The sequence below is a fragment of the Hemibagrus wyckioides genome, linkage group LG23 (assembly GCF_019097595.1).
Source record: "Hemibagrus wyckioides isolate EC202008001 linkage group LG23, SWU_Hwy_1.0, whole genome shotgun sequence".
NCBI lineage: Eukaryota > Metazoa > Chordata > Actinopteri > Siluriformes > Bagridae > Hemibagrus > Hemibagrus wyckioides.
In genome coordinates, this window is record NC_080732.1 from 6,384,854 (window position 1) to 6,408,055 (window position 23,202).

The 23,202-nt window shown below is 40.2% G+C and overlaps 1 protein-coding gene across 1 annotated transcript in view; it reads left to right on the forward strand.

Annotated features, from left to right (window-relative positions):
* dok6 (docking protein 6) overlaps nt 1–23,202 on the forward strand; it is an 87,208-nt gene that overhangs the window by 157 nt on the left and 63,849 nt on the right. The window lies entirely within an intron of this gene.

Below are 23,202 nucleotides of genomic sequence, written 5' to 3' on the forward strand. Positions count from 1 at the left end.
TTGGGCTTTCTGTCTTTGAGATCTGCTCACTAATTTTTTCTTCTTCTGGCAGCATCTGGATGTAAAAGGCTTAAAACGCTCCCGCAGAGGCAGAAATAAAAGCCCCAGCGTGTCGTGCCTCCGTATCTCAGATGCAGAAGGATTTCAGAGACTTCTAGGAGAAATAAAGTAACCACGTAAAGTCGTTTAGTGCTGCGTGTTTGTTCTGAATCCAGCTGTGCTCGCCTCTGGGTTTGTTAGATATTTTATTTTGATGGTGCTGATGGGAAAGTGGGACAGATTTTGCCAAACACAACAGGCATGTCCCAGCAGGTCATTATTAAACCCTCACAGCTTCTTACTGCCTTTCCATTCACTCTGGAGCAAAAACTTATTTTGCTCACTTCTTCTCGCTTGTTTTGGATTAAATATTGCTTCTGCACTAATCTAACAGTCTTCCTCTGTGTGTGTGTGTGTGTGTGTGTGTGTGGGTGTTACTTTTAATTTTAAGGCTTTGAAGGATTAAGAAGATATTCTAGCTTTGGATATGAATTATTGTGTGTGTGTGTGTGTGTGTGTGTGTGTGATAGGTATGTACCAGTCTGATATAGAACATCAACATCACGGCAATAGTGAGCTGAGATTAATATTGGATCAGAATTATTATTACAAAGACGGGACATCGCAATATATAACAGAGAACACAGCGCACAACACATAGAACAGACAACACAACACAGAACAGACAACACAACACAGAACAGACAACACAACACAGAACAGATAACACAACACAGAACAGATAACACAACACAGAACAGACAACACAACACAGAACAGACAACACACACAGAACAGACAACACAACACAGAACAGATAACACAACACAGAACAGATAACACAACACAGAACAGACAACACAACACAGAACAGACAACACACACAGAACAGACAACACAACACAGAACAGACAACACAACACAGAACAGACAACACAACACAGAACAGACAACACACACAGAACAGACATCACAACACAGAACAGACAACACAACACAGAACAGACAACACAACACAGAACAGACAACACACACAGAACAGACAACACAGAACAGACAACACAACACAGAACAGACAACACAACACAGAACAGACAACACACACAACACAGAACAGACAACACAACACAGAACAGACAACACAACACAGAACAGACAACACACACAGAACAGACAACACACACAGAACAGACATCACAACACAGAACAGACAACACACACAACACAGAACAGACAACACACACAGAACAGACATCACAACACAGAACAGACAACACAACACAGAACAGACAACACAACACAGAACAGACAACACACACAGAACAGACAACACAGAACAGACAACACAACACAGAACAGACAACACAACACAGAACAGACAACACACACAACACAGAACAGACAACACACACAACACAGAACAGACAACACAACACAGAACAGACAACACACACAACACAGAACAGACAACACAACACAGAACAGATAACACAACACAGAACAGACAACACACACAACACAGAACAGACAACACACACAACACAGAACAGACAACACAACACAGAACAGACAACACACACAGAACAGACAACACACACAGAACAGACATCACAACACAGAACAGACAACACACACAACACAGAACAGACATCATAACACAGAACAGACAACACACACAACACAGAACAGACAACACACACAACACAGAACAGACATCATAACACAGAACAGACAACACACACAACACAGAACAGACAACACACACAACACAGAACAGACAACACACACAACACAGAACAGACATCATAACACAGAACAGACAACACACACAACACAGAACAGACAACACAACACAGAACAGACAACACAACACAGAACAGACAACACAACACAGAACAGACAACACACACAACACAGAACAGACAACACAACACAGAACAGACAACACAACACAGAACAGACATCACAACACAGAACAGACAACACACACAGAACAGACAACACACACATAACAGACATCACAACACAGAACAGACAACACACACAACACAGAACAGACATCACAACACAGAACAGACAACACACACAGAACAGACATCACAACACAGAACAGACAACACACACAACACAGAACAGACAACACACAACACAGAACAGACAACACACACAACACAGAACAGACAACACACACAACACAGAACAGACATCACAACACAGAACAGACAACACACACAACACAGAACAGACAACACACACAACACAGAACAGACATCACAACACAGAACAGACAACACACACAACACAGAACAGACAACACACACAACACAGAACAGACATCACAACACAGAACAGACAACACACACAACACAGAACAGACAACACACACAAAACAGAACAGACAACACAACACAGAACAGACAACACACACAACACAGAACAGACAACACAACACAGAACAGACATCACAACACAGAACAGACATCACAACACAGAACAGACAACACACACAACACAGAACAGACAACACACACAACACAGAACAGACATCACAACACAGAACAGACAACACACACAACACAGAACAGACAACACACACAACACAGAACAGACATCACAACACAGAACAGACAACACACACAACACAGAACAGACATCACAACACAGAACAGACAACACACACAACACAGAACAGACAACACACACAAAACAGAACAGACAACACACACAACACAGAACAGACAACACACACAACACAGAACAGACAACACAACACAGAACAGACATCACAACACAGAACAGACAACACACACAACACAGAACAGACATCACAACACAGAACAGACAACACACACAACACAGAACAGACAACACAACACAGAACAGACATCACAACACAGAACAGACAACACACACAACACAGAACAGACATCACAACACAGAACAGACAACACACACAACACAGAACAGACAACACAACACAGAACAGACATCACAACACAGAACAGACAACACACACAACACAGAACAGACAACACACACAACACAGAACAGACAACACACACAACACAGAACAGACATCACAACACAGAACAGACAACACACACAACACAGAACAGACAACACACACAACACAGAACAGACATCACAACACAGAACAGACAACACACACAACACAGAACAGACAACACACACAAAACAGAACAGACAACACACACAACACAGAACAGACAACACACACAACACAGAACAGACATCACAACACAGAACAGACATCACAACACAGAACAGACAACACACACAACACAGAACAGACATCACAACACAGAACAGACAACACACACAACACAGAACAGACAACACAACACAGAACAGACAACACAACACAGAACAGACAACACAACACAGAACAGACAACACACACAACACAGAACAGACAACACACACAAAACAGAACAGACAACACAACACAGAACAGACATCACAACACAGAACAGACAACACACACAACACAGAACAGACAACACACACAACACAGAACAGACAACACAACACAGAACAGACATCACAACACAGAACAGACAACACAACACAGAACAGACATCACAACACAGAACAGACAACACACACAACACAGAACAGACAACACACAAAACACAGAACAGATATCACAACACAGAACAGACAACACACACAACACAGAACAGACAACACACAAAACACAGAACAGATATCACAACACAGAACAGACAACACACACAACACAGAACAGACAACACAACACAGAACAGACAACACACACAACACAGAACAGACAACACACACAACACAGAACAGACAACACACACAACACAGAACAGACATCACAACACAGAACAGACAACACACACAACACAGAACAGACAACACAACACAGAACAGACATCACAACACAGAACAGACAACACACACAGAACAGACAACACACAACACAGAACAGACATCACAACACAGAACAGACATCACAACACAGAACAGACAACACACACAACACAGAACAGACAACACAACACAGAACAGACAACACACACAACACAGAACAGACATCACAACACAGAACAGACAACACAACACAGAACAGACAACACACACAACACAGAACAGACATCACAACACAGAACAGACAACACACACAGAACAGACAACACACACAACACAGAACAGACAACACAACACAGAACAGACAACACACACAACACAGAACAGACATCACAACACAGAACAGACAACACACACAACACAGAACAGACATCACAACACAGAACAGACAACACACACAGAACAGACATCACAACACAGAACAGACATCACAACACAGAACAGACAACACACACAGAACAGACAACACACACAACACAGAACAGACATCACAACACAGAACAGACAACACACACAACACAGAACAGACAACACAGAACAGACATCACAACACAGAACAGACAACACACACAACACAGAACAGACAACACACACAACACAGAACAGACAACACACACAACACAGAACAGACAACACACACAAAACAGAACAGACAACACACACAACACAGAACAGACAACACACACAACACAGAACAGACAACACACACAACACAGAACAGACAACACACACAACACAGAACAGACAACACAACACAGAACAGACAACACACACAACACAGAACAGACAACACACACAACACAGAACAGACATCACAACACAGAACAGACAACACACACAACACAGAACAGACAACACACACAACACAGAACAGACAACACACACAACACAGAACAGACAACACACACAACACAGAACAGACATCACAACACAGAACAGACATCACAACACAGAACAGACAACACACACAACACAGAACAGACATCACAACACAGAACAGACAACACACACAACACAGAACAGACAACACACACAACACAGAACAGACATCACAACACAGAACAGACAACACACACAACACAGAACAGACATCACAACACAGAACAGACAACACACACAACACAGAACAGACAACACAACACAGAACAGACATCACAACACAGAACAGACAACACACACAACACAGAACAGACAACACACACAACACAGAACAGACATCACAACACAGAACAGACAACACACACAACACAGAACAGACAACACACACAACACAGAACAGACATCACAACACAGAACAGACAACACACACAACACAGAACAGACATCACAACACAGAACAGACAACACACACAACACAGAACAGACAACACACACAAAACAGAACAGACAACACAACACAGAACAGACAACACACACAACACAGAACAGACAACACACACAACACAGAACAGACATCACAACACAGAACAGACAACACACACAACACAGAACAGACAACACACACAACACAGAACAGACATCACAACACAGAACAGACAACACACACAACACAGAACAGACAACACACACAACACAGAACAGACATCACAACACAGAACAGACAACACACACAACACAGAACAGACAACACACACAACACAGAACAGACAACACACACAACACAGAACAGACAACACACACAACACAGAACAGACATCACAACACAGAACAGACATCACAACACAGAACAGACAACACACACAACACAGAACAGACATCACAACACAGAACAGACAACACACACAACACAGAACAGACAACACAACACAGAACAGACAACACACACAACACAGAACAGACAACACAACACAGAACAGACAACACACACAACACAGAACAGACATCACAACACAGAACAGACAACACACACAACACAGAACAGACAACACAACACAGAACAGACATCACAACACAGAACAGACAACACACACAACACAGAACAGACAACACAACACAGAACAGACAACACACACAACACAGAACAGACATCACAACACAGAACAGACAACACACACAACACAGAACAGACATCACAACACAGAACAGACAACACAACACAGAACAGACAACACACACAACACAGAACAGACATCACAACACAGAACAGACAACACACACAACACAGAACAGACATCACAACACAGAACAGACAACACACACAACACAGAACAGACAACACACACAACACAGAACAGACAACACAACACAGAACAGACATCACAACACAGAACAGACAACACACACAACACAGAACAGATATCACAACACAGAACAGACAACACACACAACACAGAACAGACAACACACAAAACACAGAACAGACAACACACACAACACAGAACAGACATCACAACACAGAACAGACATCACAACACAGAACAGACAACACACACAACACAGAACAGACATCACAACACAGAACAGACAACACACACAACACAGAACAGACAACACACACAAAACAGAACAGACAACACACACAACACAGAACAGACAACACACACAACACAGAACAGACATCACAACACAGAACAGACATCACAACACAGAACAGACAACACACACAACACAGAACAGACATCACAACACAGAACAGACAACACACACAACACAGAACAGACAACACAACACAGAACAGACATCACAACACAGAACAGACATCACAACACAGAACAGACAACACACACAACACAGAACAGACATCACAACACAGAACAGACAACACACACAACACAGAACAGACAACACACACAACACAGAACAGACATCACAACACAGAACAGACAACACACACAACACCGAACAGACAACACACACAAAACAGAACAGACAACACACACAAAACAGAACAGACAACACAACACAGAACAGACAACACACACAACACAGAACAGACAACACAACACAGAACAGACAACACACACAACACAGAACAGACAACACACACAACACAGAACAGACATCACAACACAGAACAGACAACACACACAACACAGAACAGACAACACACACAACACAGAACAGACATCACAACACAGAACAGACAACACACACAACACAGAACAGACAACACAACACAGAACAGACAACACACACAACACAGAACAGACAACACAACACAGAACAGACATCACAACACAGAACAGACAACACAACACAGAACAGACAACACACACAACACAGAACAGACAACACACACAACACAGAACAGACAACACAACACAGAACAGACAACACACACAACACAGAACAGACAACACACACAACACAGAACAGACAACACACACAACACAGAACAGACATCACAACACAGAACAGACAACACACACAACACAGAACAGACATCACAACACAGAACAGACATCACAACACAGAACAGACAACACACACAACACAGAACAGACATCACAACACAGAACAGACAACACACACAACACAGAACAGACAACACACACAACACAGAACAGACATCACAACACAGAACAGACAACACACACAACACAGAACAGACAACACAACACAGAACAGACATCAGAACACAGAACAGACAACACACACAACACAGAACAGACAACACACACAACACAGAACAGACAACACACACAACACAGAACAGACAACACAACACAACACAGAACAGACATCACAACACAGAACAGACAACACACACAACACAGAACAGACAACACAACACAGAACAGACATCACAACACAGAACAGACAACACACACAGAACAGACAACACACACATAACAGACAACACAACACAGAACAGACATCACAACACAGAACAGACAACACACACAACACAGAACAGACAACACAACACAGAACAGACAACACACACAACACAGAACAGACAACACACACAACACAGAACAGACAACACACAACACAGAACAGACAACACAACACAGAACAGACAACACACACAACACAGAACAGACAACACAACACAGAACAGACAACACACACAACACAGAACAGACATCTCAACACAGAACAGACAACACACACAACACAGAACAGACATCACAACACAGAACAGACAACACACACAACACAGAACAGACAACACACACAGAATAGACAACACACACAGAACAGACATCACAACACAGAACAGACAACACACACAACACAGAACAGACAACACACACAACACAGAACAGACAACACAACACAGAACAGACAACACACACAACACAGAACAGACAACACACACAGAACAGACAACACAACACAGAACAAACAACACACACAACACAGAACAGACATCACAACACAGAACAGACATCACAACACAGAACAGACAACACAGAACAGACAACACACACAACACAGAACAGACATCACAACACAGAACAGACAACACACACAACACAGAACAGACAACACACACAACACAGAACAGACAACACAACACAGAACAGACAACACACACAACACAGAACAGACAACACACACAACACAGAACAGACAACACAACACAGAACAAACACACACAACACAGAACAGACAACACAACACAGAACAGACAACACAACACAGAACAGACAACACACACAACACAGAACAAACACACACAACACAGAACAGACATCACAACACAGAACAGACAACACACACAACACAGAACAGACAACACAACACAGAACAGACATCACAACACAGAACAGACAACACACACAACACAGAACAAACAACACACACAACACAGAACAGACATCACAACACAGAACAGACAACACACACAACACAGAACAGACATCACAACACAGAACAGACAACACACACAACACAGAACAGACATCACAACACAGAACAGACAACACACACAACACAGAACAGACATCACAGAACAGACAAAACACACAACACAGAACAGACAACACAACACAGAACAGACAACACACACAACACAGAACAGACAACACACACAACACAGAACAGACATCAGAACACAGAACAGACAACACACACAACACAGAACAGACAACACAACACAGAACAGACAACACACACAACACAGAACAGACAACACACACAACACAGAACAGACAACACAACACAGAACAGACATCACAACACAGAACAGACAACACAACACAGAACAGACAACACAACACAGAACAGACATCACAACACAGAACAGACAACACACACAACACAGAACAGACAACACAACACAGAACAGACATCACAACACAGAACAGACAACACAACACAGAACAGACAACACAACACAGAACAAACAACACACACAACACAGAACAGACATCACAACACAGAACAGACATCACAACACAGAACAGACAACACACACAGAACAGACATCACAACACAGAACAGACAACACACACAACACAGAACAGACAACACACACAACACAGAACAGAACAGACATCACAACACAGAACAGACAACACACACAACACAGAACAGACAACACACACAACACAGAACAGACATCACAACACAGAACAGACAACACAACACAGAACAGACAACACACACAAAACAGAACAGAAAACACAACACAGAACAGACAACACACACAACACAGAACAGACAACACAACACAGAACAGACAACACAACACAGAACAGACATCACAACACAGAACAGACAACACACACAACACAGAACAGACAACACAACACAGAACAGACAACACAACACAGAACAGACAACACACACAACACAGAACAGACAACACAACACAGAACAGACATCACAACACAGAACAGACATCACAACACAGAACAGACAACACACACAACACAGAACAGACAACACACACAACACAGAACAGACAACACACACAACACAGAACAGACATCACAACACAGAACAGACAACACACACAACACAGAACAGACAACACAACACAGAACAGACATCACAACACAGAACAGACATCACAACACAGAACAGACATCACAACACAGAACAGACAACACACACAACACAGAACAGACAACACACACAACACAGAACAGACATCACAACACAGAAGAGACAACACAACACAGAACAGACAACACACACAACACAGAACAGACATCACAACACAGAACAGACAACACACACAACACAGAACAGACAACACAACACAGAACAGACATCACAACACAGAACAGACAACACAACACAGAACAGACAACACACACAACACAGAACAGACATCACAACACAGAACAGACAACACACACAACACAGAACAGACAACACAACACAGAACAGACAACACAACACAGAACAGACATCACAACACAGAACAGACAACACACACAACACAGAACAGACATCACAACACAGAACAGACAACACACACAACACAGAACAGACAACACACACAACACAGAACAGACAACACACACAACACAGAACAGACAACACAACACAGAACAGACAACACACACAACACAGAACAGACATCACAACACAGAACAGACAACACACACAACACAGAACAGACAACACACACAACACAGAACAGACAACACAACACAGAACAGACAACACACACAACACAGAACAGACAACACAACACAACACAGAACAGACAACACACACAACACAGAACAGACAACACACACAACAAAGAACAGACAACACAACACAGAACAGACAACACACAACACAGAACAGACATCACAACACAGAACAGACAACACACACAACACAGAACAGACAACACACACAACACAGAACAGACAACACAACACAGAACAGACAACACACACAACACAGAACAGACAACACAACACAACACAGAACAGACATCACAACACAGAACAGACAACACACACAACACAGAACAGACAACACACACAACACAGAACAGATATCACAACACAGAACAGACAACACACACAACACAGAACAGACAACACACACAACACAGAACAGACATCACAACACAGAACAGACATCACACACAACACAGAACAGACAACACACACAACACAGAACAGACATCACAACACAGAACAGACATCACAACACAGAACAGACAACACACACAACACAGAACAGACATCACAACACAGAACAGACAACACACACAACACAGAACAGACAACACACACAACACAGAACAGACATCACAACACAGAACAGATAACACACGACATACAGTACAACACACCACAAAATATATATCCTCTCTTCATTTTCCCTTTCTTCCTTAAACAATATTATTTCTTATTCTGTCATCACTACTTTCCCTTCTTTCTTTCTTTCTTTCTTTCTTTCTTTCTTTCTTTCTTTCTTTCTTTCTTTCTTTCTTTCTTTCTTTCTCTTGCTCTCTCTTCATTTCTTTCTTTACCTCTGATCTTCTTCCTTCCCTTCCCTTCCCTTCCCCCATGTGTTTGTTTATTTACGTGGCTTCATAATTGAAAAGTCTGCATACTTATTAATTTATGTTTATTGGATTCTAATCAGTTCTGATATTTTTAAGCAGATGAGCTTTAGTCTGATTAAATTCCACACTCTTTCACACCTATCAAGGATAACATTATGACTACCTGCCTAATATTGTGTTGGTCCCCCTTTTGCTGCCAAAACAGCCCTGACCAGTCATGCACTATGTGTTCTGGTGCCTTTCTATCAGAACCAGCATTAACTTCTTCAGCATTTTGAGCAACAGTAGCTCGTCTGTTGGATCGGATCACACGGGCCAGCCTTCACCACTGTTCCATCCTTGGACCACTTTTGATAGATACTGACCACTGCAGACCGGGAACACCCCACAAGAGCTGCAGTTTTGGAGATGCTTCTCTCCCAGTGGTCATAAATCCTTATGCTTGCCCATTTTTCCTGCTTCTATCACGTCAACTTTGAGGAGAAAATGTTCACTTGCTGCCTAATATATCCCACCCACTAACAGGTGCCATGATGAGGAGATAATCAGTCTTATTCACGGCACCGCTCAGTGGTCATAATGTTATGCCTGATCCGTGTATAACACCACACACTGGGGCAACACGGGGCTTCATTAGTTCCCTCAATTTTGTCCAACATTAAATAAAAGAAAAAGGGGGAATTGACACAGACTAGTTTGAAATGTCCAGTCAGTTCCGATGAATAACAAAAGCAGGTTTTAAAAGCACCGACATACATAGAAAAGTGGCTCATGCTGCGAGTATATCATGATATCAGTATCATATCATCGTATTGTCCTGCTTTAGTGTTGATTATTTCTTGTAGGATCAGTTATAGCGTGTAAGAAAAGCTGGAAGCTCTCACTGCAGGAAATCAATATTTCGGGGGGAAAAAAAGAAAATTCTCAAAACAAATAAAAAGCTTGTTTACAAATTTGGCTCCAAACTTCTGCTCATCTCTTATATCCGAACCGTTCAGAAGCAATCACATTAACATGTTTTAATCCACTGCAATATCCCCTCCCCAAAATCGTAATATATCAGATATCTACATCGGCTAAACTCAGCTTAGTCATGTTAATCCAGCTTTATGCAGCTTTCTCCATCCTGACCCACATTCAATGTCCATTTCATTACTCTGCTGTAAAAGAGGATGCTCTATATTCATGCCACAGATGGATGCAGAGAAGACATTTATAGTCTGCAAAGCTATATAATAAAAATGTCAGGGCGAGGGGGAAGACAAAAAAAAGAAAAAACACAACGCCGGCATCTTCGGTGGCACAAACGTGTCCTGGGCTGAGTTTCGCAAAGAAACATGGCGCTAAAAAACCCCTATTTCTGTCACCGAGTCACAGAGACGTGGGTGATTGCGATGCCTGTTCATTATTAATGGAGAGGCGTGAATAAGTGAGCGAAGGAAGGAAAAGTTTCCAACTTTTATGCTAATTCCAAACAGCAGCTGTGTTGCTCTGACCGTTTGGGACAACAGGGAGCAAATTACTGTTTTCTAAGAGTAAACAAGAAAATGTATACAGAAGCCAGGAGTCAACTGAAGCGAAGGTAGATTTTAAAAGAGCAAGAGAAGGACAATACAAATGAGGCAGAACCAGGTGTGTGTGTGTGTGTATGTATGGGAGAGGGGGTGATCTTCAAAAGTTGGACCTTTTTATTTTTGTTGCGTTCGATTAAACACTTTAGCACATAATTGGTAAAGACAGAATAGAAACCTGATTAGTTTTGGATAGCCCCCCTACTTGTTAATGGTTCAGTCCAACCTCAAAAAGCCATTCTGCCTCCAAGAAGAATAATGACAATGAAAGTTAACTATGTGTAATGTTATTTTGATAGAGTAGCTTATATTGATATGCATTCTTGCCGCTTATATTATTTTTGACCGTCAAAAAAGACAAAAAGAATGTTTTTGATGTAACGCTAAAAGGAAGCTCCTATTGTTAGCTCATGCTTAATGGCTAAATGGGTTATGATCGAAATTCCTATAAGGTAAAGCAATAAACTGACTGACTTCAAGTGTTATTTCCTGCCATAAATCGACCAGATAATACAAATTAAAGGAATAGGAGGAGACTTTGTTGGCTAATCATGCTAGCCGGGTAATTTTTGAATATTAGCTGGGTTAAGTAGGAAAGCATGAGGTAATGCTCTATTTTTTAATAACAGGAGCGTTTTTTTCACAGCTAAGAGCTACATGTTGGACGTTTTTCTGTTTATAGTGAAATAGGTGGAAAAGCTGATGGTCTAATTAGCTAAAAAAAATAAAATACAGCTAGTTTTGATAAACTTTGGTAAAGTCCTCCTTTCAGAAACCTTTCATAGGAGCAGCTTTATCTCAGTTTATCACAAAGCACTGGTATTGGAGACTTAAGTAAGTTGTAAGTATTGCAGCGTTGTATCGACTTTTGTTTTCAGTTAGAGCTGGCGACCTCCAAGCGACTGCGGCGTTCGACGACTAGGGTGTGGGCGTGACGTGATAAAGTAATGTGCAAGTCATGTCAAGAAGCTTTTATTGCCATTTCAACCATATATACAGTAGCTGACGCAGTACATAATGAAATGGAACAACGTTTTTCCAGGACCCTGGTGCTACATGAAACACAGATGCTAAGGACTGAAAAGTAAGTTGTCCTAGCCACATAAAGTTGCATCGTGTGCAACTTAGAGCAAACAGTGCAAGACAATAGACAATGCGGACAGACAATACAATACACTACAGGACAAATATAGCGCTGATCAGTGTGCAGTCTGTAACTGTCAATTGACAGGATTAATGTAAACATATGTAAACATGCATTAGTAGCAGTTAATGACAGCAATTAATCACAGATGTGCATAAACGGCATATAAACAGTCAGTGACTACCAATGGGAGCACATGTGATCCATGACAAAGAGGTTGGGGATGTGGTAGATTAGTGGTTAAGGTATTGGACTACTGAATGGATGGTTGTGAGTTTAAATCCCTTAAAGGCCCTTAATTGCTCAGTTGTATAAAAAGAGATAAAAATGTACGTCGCTCTGGATAAGGATGTTTCTTTATAGCTGGAAGAGAACTGTTTTTTTTTTTGTCAAACAATGCTGTAATGCTTGTTGTACCGCCCATTGATAAATGTTGCTGTGGCAACCAGCAGTTGTAGGAACGGCTACTGGTGACCTGCAGCACTGTACGTCTGAACATAGCTAAAGTTATTAGTCATAAAGCAATAACATACACCGATCAGGCATAACATTATGAGCACTGATAGGTGAATAACACTGATTATCTCCTCATCATGGCACCTGTTAGTGGGTGGGATATATTAGGCAGCAAGTGAACATTTTGTCCTCAAAGTTGACGTGTTAGAAGCAGGAAAAATGAGCAAGCGTACGGATTTGAGCGAGTTTGATGAAGGGCCGAATTGTGATGGCTAGACCACTGGATCAGAGCATCTCCAAAACTGCAGCTCTTGTGGGGTGTTCCCGGTCTGCAGTGGTCAGTATCTATCAAAAGTGGTCCAAGGAAGGAACAGTGGTGAACTGGCGGCCATTGATGCACGTGGGGAGTGAAGGCTGACCCGTGTGATCCGATCCAACAGACGAGCTACTGTTGCTCAAATTGCTGAAGAAGTTAATGCTGGTTCTGATGGAAAGGTGTCGGAATACACAGTGCATGACGGGTCAGGGCTGTTCTGGCAGCAAAACAGGGACCAACACAATATTAGGCAGGTGGTCATAATGTTATGCCTGATAGGTGTGAACGCCTCATTTAAGGAGTTTTTATAGTTTATATGTAACATTAATGAACAACTGTGTTTATGTAAAGCATTTTTAAGCACTTTTGTTTTTTTGCCAGATTCAGCAGAACAGAAGTAGGCTGGACAGTTTGAGTTGCAAATCATCAGAACCCGAATCTTAGACGCTCCGAGGTTCATCTAAATGTTGGAAGGGTGGTTATTCTCGTTCTTTCTCTCATTCTGTCTACCCTGTACTTTTTTTTCGGTCTGTTTCTTTCTCTAGGCTCTCATTTTCCAGTTCTCTCACACCCTCTGTATCCTTCTATTGTTTTCTCTCTTATTCTGTCTGTCTCCCTGCTTCTATTTCTCTATCCTTCTTTCGGATTTTTTTCTCCCTCTGATCCGGTTTCCTCTCATACTCTGTCTTGGTGGTGTTTTTAACCCTGCTTCACATTCTGCCACTGTCTCTCTCATTGCCCTGTCTCTCTGCCTCGTGGTCTTTCCTCTGTTGTGTTATCGCTCTTATATCTTTTTATATTTTCTCTCTCTCTCTCTCTCTCTCTCTCTCTCTGTGTCTCTAGTGTATAAGTGAAAGTCTCTTAGTAAGATGTTGGACCATAATGATCCCCCAGAACAGCTTCAAAGATTATACAAGTCTCTGGAAATGTACTATAATGGCAAAAAAAAAAAGAAAAAGATTTTCCTTCAGCTAATGTTTTGATGATGGCGTTGGTGTCTAACACGTCACTCCGAAAGCTCTCATTGGTGCTGAGACCTATCTGGTGATTGTGAAGGCCATGACATGATATATAATTTACATCATTTTCATGCTCATCAAACCGTTCACTGAGCCTGCATGCGTTGTGGTTGGTGGGCGGAGTCATCCTGGAAGAGACCACTCCCATCAGGACGGAAAAGCTTTCATTACAGGATGAAGGTGAGCATTCGGAATGTCCGCAGCACCACATATGCACTGGCTCTTGTAGAGAATATGGTGAAGGATGACTCATCTGACCCGATCACTTTTTTTGGCACCTCTGGGTAGTTCAACGCCTGTGGTTTTTGCACCACTGAACTCTCAAATGTGCGTTCGTCTTTGTAATGAGGGGTTTATGCACTGCAAGTCTACTATAATATCCCTCAACGTGGCTGTGGACAGACCTTTCTCGCTGACAGTCTGATCACGTCCTGTCTTGACATTCTCAGTCACCTGAAGAACAGCTGCACTTCTGCTCTTCTGTTGTTCTTTACCTAAGGCATTAATGCAGAAGTGTCACTGGCTTTTACTGTGCGCTTTCAATTCAAATCCAGTGTCATGATATTTGAAGACATTTCTGAAATGCACAATGGGCAGGATCTGAAGATTTGGCAGAATTGGCAAAAGAGGATTATTACAGCAACAATTTTTTTAACTCGGATGCTTCTAGAAGGTTTTGCTGTGATTATAATAAGGGTTTTTGAACAGCTTTAAGCAGATGCATGATTTATTGCGATATTAATAACACAGAGTAATTGGCAGCCTTGATGAGGATGTCATTTTAATTACTTATATATAAATATATAAAATGTAGAGTGCCTTGCAAACGTATTTGCCCCCTCCTAGTTCAATTTCCATATTGTTTCGTTTTTCATCTAGACTTGAAATGGATTATACACCGATCAGGCAAAACTTTATGACCACTGACGGGTGAGGTGAATAACACTGATTATGTCCTCATCATGGCACCTGTTAGTGGGTGGGATAAATTCGGCAGCAAGTGAACATTTTGTCCTCAAAGTTGACGTGTTAGAAGCAGGAAAAATGGGCAGGGGTGAGGATTTGAGCGAGTTTGACGAAGGGCCAAATTGTGATGGCTAGACCACTGGATCTCCAAAACTGCAGCTCTTGTGGGGTGTTCCTGGTCTGCAGTGGTCAGTAGCTATAAGAAGTGGTCCAAGGAAGGAACAGTGGTGACCCGGCGACAAGGTCATGAGCAGCCAAGGCTCATCGATGCGCTGTACTGTTGCTGAAATTGCTGAAGAAGTTAATGCTGGTTCTGATAGAAAGGTGTCAGAATTAGGGCTGCACAGTTAATCGATTTTCTAATCGCGAATACGATTATAGATGCCATGATTATGTAATTGTAAATTGCATGTTACTTTGTAAGGGGTGAATAAAGACTTTTAATTGGCCTAATAGTCCGTAGGCGTGTCCTTATCAACGCCCCGATTATCTACTTGCGCATGTCTATCTCGGCTTGTTAATTTAAAGAAACATCAGATAGTTTGCAAAGTGTTGCTGAGAAAAATCAAGAATTAGAACCGAAAAGAAATGACTTTTGACTGACTTCTCTCTGTACATACACACACACACACACACCGCGAGAGTGTGTGCTGGAATATGCTCTAGAACCGCTCTCGCGATACTGTACACCTATCAGTCTGCGCAGCGCCGCTTTCACACCACGTGACTAAAAAACCTTACAGCCCTTGAACGGGACAGCAATAAAAAACATCAGAAAACACAACAATGTTATTATCCAGATAAAAGTCTAACTTTTAATTTTTAATGCTAACACAGTTGAACACACGTAAACAAAGACCCTGAGGATCTGTCAAAACAAATAATAAATCACGGGTGCAATTCGGTCCCAAAATTCAAAAGTCAAAAATCAGGGTTTGTTTTTAAGAAGTAAATATATTCCAAAGTTTGAACATGTTATTTCAAAATGGAAAGAATAAAGCACAAGCAGTCTATGGCCAAATGTAGGTGGACACCTGACCATCACACTCGTACATACAATATGTGTCATGTCCTGAACCTTAGACAGTGACATGGAGCTGCTTCCTGTTGCTCCTGATGGCCTTCACTCTTCTGGGAAGGTTTTCAGGCTGTCAGCTATGAGAGTGTGAGAATTAATCAGTGAGATAAATTCATCCTGATGGTGTTCAGTAGAGAGTCAGAAGATGGTGTTCAGAAGAGACAACCGCACTAGAATCAATAGAATCAACACAACACGGAGGGACATAACATTCAACAATACAGAAGGGATAACACAAAACACAGAACAGACTGCACACCACAAAGCTACAAACAACACAGAAGAGACAACACTTAATTATACACAACAAGACAGCACAAAACACCATGTAACACAGAAGAGACAACAGAACACTAAAATATACACAACAAAGTCAAGACAAAACAAAACATCACACAGAAGAGACGGCACAACACTCAACAATGCAGAACAGACAACGCACAACACAACACAAAAGAGTCAATACAACATACAACACAGAAGAGACATAACACTAAGCTACACACAACACAGTCAAAACACCACATAACACAGTTAAGACAAAACAACATATAACACAGTCGAGACAACACAAAACAACATATAACACAGCCGAGACAACACAAAACAACATATAACACAGCCGAGAAAACACAAAACAACATATAACACAGCCGAGAAAACACAAAACAACATATAACACAGTCGAGACAACACAAAACAACATATAACACAGCCGAGACAACACAAAACAACATATAACACAGCCGAGACAACACAAAACAACATATAACACAGCCGAGAAAACACAAAACAACATATAACACAGTCGAGAAAACACAAAACAACATATAACACAGCCGAGAAAACACAAAACAACATATAACACAGCCGAGAAAACACAAAACAACATATAACACAGCCGAGAAAACACAAAACAACATATAACACAGCCGAGAAAACACAAAACAACATATAACACAGCCGAGAAAACACAAAACAACATATAACACAGCCGAGAAAACACAAAACAACATATAACACAGTCGAGAAAACACAAAACAACATATAACACAGCCGAGAAAACACAAAACAACATATAACACAGTCGAGACAACACAAAACAACATATAACACAGCCGAGACAACACAAAACAACATATAACACAGTCGAGACAACACAAAACAACATATAACACAGTCGAGACAACACAAAACAACATATAACACAGTCGAGACAACACAAAACAACATATAACACAGCCGAGAAAACACAAAACAACATATAACACAGTCGAGAAAACACAAAACAACATATAACACAGTCGAGACAACACAAAACAACATATAACACAGCCGAGACAACACAAAACAACATATAACACAGTCGAGACAACACAAAACAACATATAACATAGAAAAGACTAAACCAAAGAACATACATTCACAACATTCAACAATACAGAATGTATAACACAACACAGAAGAGACAACACAAAACATCAAACAACCCAGTACAGCAACATAAAACAAAAAACACATAACAGACAAAACAACAAACAACACAGAACAGACAAAACAAAACAAAAAAAACAATACAGAACAGGCAAGACAAAACACAACACAGAACAGCAACACCAAACAACACAGAACAGACAACACAACAGCAAACTACAATCAATGCAGAAGAGGAAGCAAACAACAAGGAACAGACAAGACATCAAACAACAGACAAAACAACAAACAACACAGAACAGCAACACAAAACAAAAAACAACACAGAACAGACAAAACAACAACGCAGAACAGACAGAACAAAAAACAACACAAAACAGACAGAACAAAAAACAACACAGAACAGCAACACAAAACAAAAAACAACACAGAACAGACAAAACAACAACGCAGAACAGACAGAACAAAAAACAACACAGAACAGACAAAACAACAACACAAAACAGACAGAACAAAAAACAACACAGAACAGCAACACAAAACAAAAAACAACACAGAACAAACAACACAACAGCAAACTACAATCAATGCAGAAGAGGAAGCAAACAACAAGGAACAGACAAGACATCAACAACAGACAAAACAACACAGAACAGACAAAACAACAAACAACACAGAACAGACAAAGCAACAAACAACACAGAACAGACAAAACAACAAACAACACAACAGACAAAGCAACAAACAATACAGAACAGACAAAGCAACAAACAACACAGAACAGACAAAACAACAAACAACACAACAGACAAAGCAACAAACAATACAGAACAGACAAAACAACAAACACAGAACAGACAAAGCAACAAACACAGAACAGACAAAACAACAAACACAGAACAGACAAAGCAACAAACAGCACAGAACAGACAAAACAACAAACAGAACAGACAAAACAAAAAAACACAGAACAGACAAAACAACAGACAACACAGAACAGCAACACAAAACAAAAAACAACACAGAACAGACAAAACAACAACGCAGAACAGACAGAACAAAAAACAACACAAAACAGACAGAACAAAAAACAACACAGAACAGCAACACAAAACAAAAAACAACACAGAACAGACAAAACAACAACGCAGAACAGACAGAACAAAAAACAACACAGAACAGACAAAACAACAACACAAAACAGACAGAACAAAAAACAACACAGAACAGCAACACAAAACAAAAAACAACACAGAACAAACAACACAACAGCAAACTACAATCAATGCAGAAGAGGAAGCAAACAACAAGGAACAGACAAGACATCAACAACAGACAAAACAACACAGAACAGACAAAACAACAAACAACACAGAACAGACAAAGCAACAAACAACACAGAACAGACAAAACAACAAACAACACAACAGACAAAGCAACAAACAATACAGAACAGACAAAGCAACAAACAACACAGAACAGACAAAACAACAAACAACACAACAGACAAAGCAACAAACAATACAGAACAGACAAAACAACAAACACAGAACAGACAAAGCAACAAACACAGAACAGACAAAACAACAAACACAGAACAGACAAAGCAACAAACAGCACAGAACAGACAAAACAACAAACAGAACAGACAAAACAAAAAAACACAGAACAGACAAAACAACAGACAACACAGAACAGACAAAACAACAAACAGAACAGACAAAACAAAAAAACACAGAACAGACAAAACAAAAAAACAGAACAGACAAAACAAAAAAACACAGAACAGACAAAACAACAGACAACACAACAGTAAACTACAAACAATACAGAAGAGGAAGCAAACAACAAGGAACAGACAACATAAAACAAGACAACAAAAAAGAGACAATACAAAATGACACACAACCCAGAACAACAGAAGAGAGACAATACAAACAACACAAACAAGATAACACAAAACAATCTAGAACAGACAACACAACAAAACACACAACAAAACACACAGAACAGAGAAGACAAAGATAAATTTGTGGAACAGTCTGGGGAAGACCTGCATGTGGGTATGATGTTACTCATATCTGTACAGATGTTTAGTTGTACAGATGTTTAGTTGTACAGCTGTTTAGTTGTATAGCTGTCCTGTACACATCTAGAACTTTCTTTTTCTCCGTATTAGTGAGACTAGATGAGGTGTGAGTGTGGGATTGGGGTGATGGGATTGCAGTGGTTTGTTAATTGCACTTGGTTAAGCACCTGATCTCCTGACTAAGTTACCAGCTTCAGAAAAAATCCATAATGCTGTCAGAGCAATGCAGCCTCTCTGAAGCCCATGCTCAATAGCAGCTTAGTGTGATTCAGCCCTGAGGCGTCGCTAGCTCCACTTCACAAACACACCGAGTCTAGCGCAAACCCGCGCGGATAAACCACGGCTCTTTTAGTATCTCTTTCTTTCTTTCTTTCTTTTTCTTTCTTTCTTTCTTTCTTTGTCCATTTAGTATCTCCCTTTTCCTTTCTTTCTTTCTTTCTTTCTTTCTTTCTTTCTTTCTTTCTTTCTTTCTTTCTTTCTTTGTCCATTTAGTATCTCCCTTTTCCTTTCTTTCTTTCTTTCTTTCTTTCTTTCTTTGTCCATTTTGTATCTCCCTTTTCCTTTCTTTCTTTCTTTCTTTCTTTCTTTCTTTGTCCATTTAGTATCTCCCTTTTTCTTTCTTTCTTTCTTTCTTTCTCAATGTTTCTCCCTTTTCCTTCCTTCCTTCCTTCGTCCATTTAGTATCTCTCTTTGCATTTCTTTCTTTCTTTCTTTCTTTCTTTCTTTGTCCATTTAGTATCTCCCTTTACATTCTTTCTTTCTTTCTTTCTTTCTTTCTTTCTTTCTTTGTCCATTTAGTATCTCCCTTTTCCTTTCTTTCTTTCTTTCTTTCTTTCTTTCTTTCTTTCTTTCTTTCTTTCTTTCTTTCTTTCTTTCTTTCTTTCTTTGTCCATTTAGTATCTCCCTTTTCCTTTCTTTCTTTCTTTCTTTCTTTCTTTCTTTCTTTCTTTGTCCATTTAGTATCTCCCTTTTCCTTTCTTTCTTTCTTTCTTTCTTTCTTTCTTTCTTTCTTTCTTTCTTTCTTTCTTTCTTTCTTTGTCCATTTAGTATCTCCCTTTTCCTTTCTTTCTTTCTTTCTTTCTTTCTTTCTTTCTTTCTTTCTTTCTTTCTTTCTTTCTCAATGTTTCTCCCTTTTCCTTCCTTCCTTCCTTCGTCCATTTAGTATCTCTCTTTGCATTTCTTTCTTTCTTTCTTTCTTTCTTTCTTTCTTTCTTTCTTTCTTTCTTTCTTTCTTTCTTTGTCCATTTAGTATCTCCCTTTACATTCTTCCTTTCTTTCTTTCTTTCTTTCTTTCTTTCTTTGTCCATTTAGTATCTCCCTTTACATTCTTTCTTTCTTTCTTTCTTTCTTTCTTTCTTTCTTTCTTTCTTTCTTTGTCCATTTAGTATCTCCCTATCTTTCTTTCTTTCTTTCTTTCTTTCTTTCTTTCTTTCTTTCTTTCTTTCTTTCTTTCTTTGTCCATTTAGTATCTCCCTTTACATTCTTTCTTTCTTTCTTTCTTTCTTTCTTTCTTTCTTTCTTTGTTCATTTAGTATCTCCCTTTTCCTTTCTTTCTTTCTTTCTTTCTTTCTTTCTTTGTCCATTTAGTATCTCCCTTTTCCTTTCTTTCTTTCTTTCTTTCTTTCTTTCTCTCTTTGTCCATTTAGTATCTCCCTTTTCCTTTCTTTCTTTCTTTCTTTCTTTCTTTCTTTCTTTCTTTCTTTCTTTCTTTCTTTCTTTCTTTGTCCATTTTGTATCTCCCTTTTCCTTTCTTTCTTTCTTTCTTTC